Source organism: Nomia melanderi, unplaced genomic scaffold, assembly GCF_051020985.1.
Source record: "Nomia melanderi isolate GNS246 unplaced genomic scaffold, iyNomMela1 scaffold0891, whole genome shotgun sequence".
NCBI lineage: Eukaryota > Metazoa > Arthropoda > Insecta > Hymenoptera > Halictidae > Nomia > Nomia melanderi.
Window position 1 is genome coordinate 12,501 of NW_027476005.1, and position 5,000 is coordinate 17,500.

The 5,000-nt window shown below is 37.4% G+C and overlaps 1 non-coding gene across 1 annotated transcript in view; it reads right to left on the reverse strand.

Annotated features, from left to right (window-relative positions):
- LOC143176820 (small subunit ribosomal RNA) overlaps window positions 1-160 on the reverse strand; it is a 1,921-nt gene extending 1,761 nt beyond the window's left edge. The window contains exon 1 of the ribosomal RNA XR_013001326.1: window positions 1-160. This exon is cut by the window's left edge and continues 1,761 nt beyond it. This is a non-coding gene — a ribosomal RNA (small subunit ribosomal RNA).
- Between the last annotated feature and the right edge of the window lie 4,840 nt (window positions 161-5,000).

A 5,000-nucleotide genomic window follows, 5' to 3' on the forward strand; every position in this document is an offset into this window, starting at 1 on the left:
AGAATTACCACAGTTATCCAAGTAAATGTGGGTACGATCTAAGGAACCATAACTGATTTAATGAGCCATTCGCGGTTTCACCTTAATACGGCATGTACTGAGACATGCATGGCTTAATCTTTGAGACAAGCATATGACTACTGGCAGGATCAACCAGGGAGCTTCGAGTAAATTTTCATCATACGAAGCAAAAATATGTATGTATATATATATCTTAGTCGCCGACTCTCTCCCCTTAAGAGTCGGATCGACGATACTTTTTCTCGTCTTTAAGACAGTTCTCTTTCTCCTCTCTCTTCTCTCTACTCTCTTCTCTTCTCTCTTCTCTTTCGAGTTGGTAAATTTCGCTCCACTATTAGATTACCAACTCCGCACGAATTACCACATGGGTATATCCGCGCATATACATCAGGAGGACCTCCAAAAATTTCAAACTCTCCCGTGTATCTCTCCGAGATCTTTTTAGAAGAAAAAGAATCTCGGATGTCACATCGACTTTCAGGTTTGTAAGCACGTATGCTCGAGCGCTCTCCATCGTGTAAGCACGGACATAACGCACGAAGTCCGAAGACCGCGTACGTTAACATGCTGGACATATCGAGAAAGCGCGAACCATGCTAGGCGTACCCATGTCGAGGCCCTCGCGTTAAAGATCATACTCTTCTTTTCGTTCTCTCTTCTTTGCCCAGAAATAATATATATTTCTTATAATATATACCTCTTAGTTTATGTATTTCTCTCTTAGGACACCTCAATTTTATATGTATATATTATATTTCATTCGAACAATTTTTGTTCGTCGCCCCTTTTTGTGTGTAGTATTTCGTTTGGTCTTTGCCATTAAATTTTTGTATACGAAAAATATATTTTCGCTCGGATAGAAAACCCCTTTTGGGTTTCTGAGAGTTGATGTGAGAGTCGTACAAGTATAACGAATATACGTTGTATCCAACCCAACATTCTGGGCTTACCACATAAGGGCCATTCGGTCTGAGACACCGACCCGTGGTCATGCTGTGTAGAGAAAAATTCGCAACGGAACGCGGTACAGAACAGTCGAGGAATGGACCTCGAGGAGCTGAACGACTGCTTCTCGACCGAGATCGTAGAATAGCCGCTCGCCCGCCGCTGCGCCGACCGGTCCGCTCGAACCGACGTGCTCTCTTATAGTAACCAAACGGGCGGCCGCGACGACCGCGGCGCCGGCCGCTCAGCACGGGCGCTTATGGTGGTAAACTGCCGCGCGTACAGACCAACCGGCCGGGCTGCTGGTACTTAGCCGCTGAAACTATGGTCGATTCGAACATATATTAACATACGATTTTTATTCGATAAATCGTTATTGTACATATTAAACGTTAGTTTCCACCGAAAGAAAAATTTTTTAGAATTTTTTTTTTCCAAAAATTGCAAGAGTAAACTTTTTTAATATTCGATTTAAAAATTTTTAAATGCTTAATCCTTACATTAAACTACTGGGAGAACTCAGAAATCATAATGAAAAAAATTACAAAAATTTATTTTTCTCAGAAACTCCGAAAAACAGAGTGGTCGAATCCGTGCAAGCCGGAATTTTTCTAAGTCCCCACGGTCAAGAGTAAACTTTTTTAATAAGCGTTTTAAAATTATTTCAATGTTTAATCCATGCGTAAACATGAAGTTTATTAACGTTTTTAACATTAAAAAAAATTACAAAAATTTATTTTTCAAAAAAAATGGAAAAAACCGATTCGTCGGAGCGAGGTGTCCTGCCCGTGCGGTAATTCCAGCAGGCGAATCGGACTTCCCGAAATTTTTCTAAGTCCCACGGTCGACACCAACTTTTTTAATAAGCGTTTTAAAATTATTTCAATGTTTAATCCATGCGTAAACATGAAGTTTATTAACGTTTTTAACATTAAAAAAAATTACAAAAATTTATTTTTCGGAAAAAAAGGAAAAAACCGATTCGGCGGAGCGAGGTGTCCAGCCCGTGCGGTAATTCCAGCAGGCGAATCGGACTTCCCGAAATTTTTCTAAGTCCCACGGTCGACACCAACTTTTTTAATAAGCGTTTTAAAATTATTTCAATGTTTAATCCATGCGTAAACATGAAGTTTATTAACGTTTTTAACATTAAAAAAAATTACAAAAATTTATTTTTCGGAAAAAATGGAAAAAACCGATTCGTCGGAGCGAGGTGTCCTGCCCGTGCGGTAATTCCAGCAGGCGAATCGGACTTCCCGAAATTTTTCTAAGTCCCACGGTCGACACCAACTTTTTTAATAAGCGTTTTAAAATTATTTCAATGTTTAATCCATGCGTAAACATGAAGTTTATTAACGTTTTTAACATTAAAAAAAATTACAAAAATTTATTTTTCGGAAAAAAAGGAAAAAACCGATTCGGCGGAGCGAGGTGTCCAGCCCGTGCGGTAATTCCAGCAGGCGAATCGGACTTCCCGAAATTTTTCTAAGTCCCACGGTCGACACCAACTTTTTTAATAAGTGTTTTAAAATTATTTCAATGTTTAATCCATGCGTAAACATGAAGTTTATTAACGTTTTTAACATTAAAAAAAATTACAAAAATTTATTTTTCGGAAAAAATGGAAAAAACCGATTCGTCGGAGCGAGGTGTCCTGCCCGTGCGGTAATTCCAGCAGGCGAATCGGACTTCCCGAAATTTTTCTAAGTCCCACGGTCGACACCAACTTTTTTAATAAGCGTTTTAAAATTATTTCAATGTTTAATCCATGCGTAAACATGAAGTTTATTAACGTTTTTAACATTAAAAAAAATTACAAAAATTTATTTTTCGGAAAAAAAGGAAAAAACCGATTCGGCGGAGCGAGGTGTCCAGCCCGTGCGGTAATTCCAGCAGGCGAATCGGACTTCCCGAAATTTTTCTAAGTCCCACGGTCGACACCAACTTTTTTAATAAGTGTTTTAAAATTATTTCAATGTTTAATCCATGCGTAAACATGAAGTTTATTAACGTTTTTAACATTAAAAAAAATTACAAAAATTTATTTTTCGGAAAAAATGGAAAAAACCGATTCGTCGGAGCGAGGTGTCCTGCCCGTGCGGTAATTCCAGCAGGCGAATCGGACTTCCCGAAATTTTTCTAAGTCCCACGGTCGACACCAACTTTTTTAATAAGCGTTTTAAAATTATTTCAATGTTTAATCCATGCGTAAACATGATGTTTATTAACGTTTTCAACGTTAAAAAAAATTACAAAAATTTATTTTTCAAGAAAAATGGAAAATACCGATTCGGCGGAGCGAGGTGTCCAGCCCGTGCGGTAATTCCAGCAGGCGAATCGGACTTCCCGAAATTTTTCTAAGTCCCACGGTCGACACCAACTTTTTTAATAAGTGTTTTAAAATTATTTCAATGTTTAATCCATGCGTAAACATGACGTTTATTAACGTTTTTGACATTAAAAAAAATTACAAAAATTTATTTTTCAAAAAAAATGGAAAAAACCGATTCGTCGGAGCGAGGTGTCCAGCCCGTGCGGTAATTCCAGCAGGCGAATCGGACTTCCCGAAATTTTTCTAAGTCCCACGGTCGACACCAACTTTTTTAATAAGCGTTTTAAAATTATTTCAATGTTTAATCCATGCGTAAACATGATGTTTATTAACGTTTTCAACGTTAAAAAAAATTACAAAAATTTATTTTTCAAAAAAAATGGAAAAAACCGATTCGTCGGAGCGAGGTGTCCTGCCCGTGCGGTAATTCCAGCAGGCGAATCGGACTTCCCGAAATTTTTCTAAGTCCCACGGTCGACACCAACTTTTTTAATAAGTGTTTTAAAATTATTTCAATGTTTAATCCATGCGTAAACATGACGTTTATTAACGTTTTTGACATTAAAAAAAATTACAAAAATTTATTTTTCAAAAAAAATGGAAAAAACCGATTCGTCGGAGCGAGGTGTCCAGCCCGTGCGGTAATGCCAGCAGGCGATCCGGGGTACTCGAAATTTTTCTAAGTCCCGACGGTCAAGAGTAAACTTTTTCATCGCATATTTCAAAATTTTTTCAATGTTTAATCTACGCATAAAAACGCAGTTTATCGCAGTTTTTAACGTTGAGAAAATTGACAAAAATTTTTTTTTCACTGAAAATGGAAAAAATGTATCGGTCGATGCGGGCTATCCAGGCCGTGCGGTAATTCCAGCAGGCGATCCGGGGTACTCGAAATTTTTCTAAGTCCCGACGGTCAAGAGTAAACTTTTTCATCACATATTTCAAAATTTTTTTAATGTTTAATCCACGCATAAAAACGCAGTTTATTAACGTTTTTAACGTTGAGAAAATTGACAAAAATTTTTTTTTCACTGAAAATGGAAAAAATGTATCGGTCGATGCGGGCTGTCCAGGCCGTGCGGTAATTCCAGCAGGCGATCCGAGGTACTCGAAATTTTTCTAAGTCCGAACGGTCAAGAGTAAACTTTTTCATCACATATTTCAAAATTTTTTTAATGTTTAATCCACGCATAAAAACGCAGTTTATTAACGTTTTTAACGTTGAGAAAATTGACAAAAATTTTTTTTTCACTGAAAATGGAAAAAATGTATCGGTCGATGCGAGCTGTCCAGGCCGTGCGGTAATTCCAGCCGGCGATCCGAGGTACTCGAAATTTTTCTAAGTCCGAACGGTCAAGAGTAAACTTTTTCATCACATATTTCAAAATTTTTTCAATGTTTAATCCACTCATAAAAACGCAGTTTATTAACGTTTTTAACGTTGAGAAAATTGACAAAAATTTTTTTTTCACTGAAAATGGAAAAAATGTATCGGTCGATGCGGGCTGTCCAGGCCGTGCGGTAATTCCAGCAGGCGATCCGGGGTACTCGAAATTTTTCTAAGTCCGAACGGTCAAGAATAAACTTTTTTATTACATGTTTTAAAAATTTTTCAATGCTTAATCCGTGCATAAGAGTGCAGTTTATTAACGTTTTTAAGGTTGAAAAAATTGACAAAAATTTTTTTTTCTCTGAAAATGAA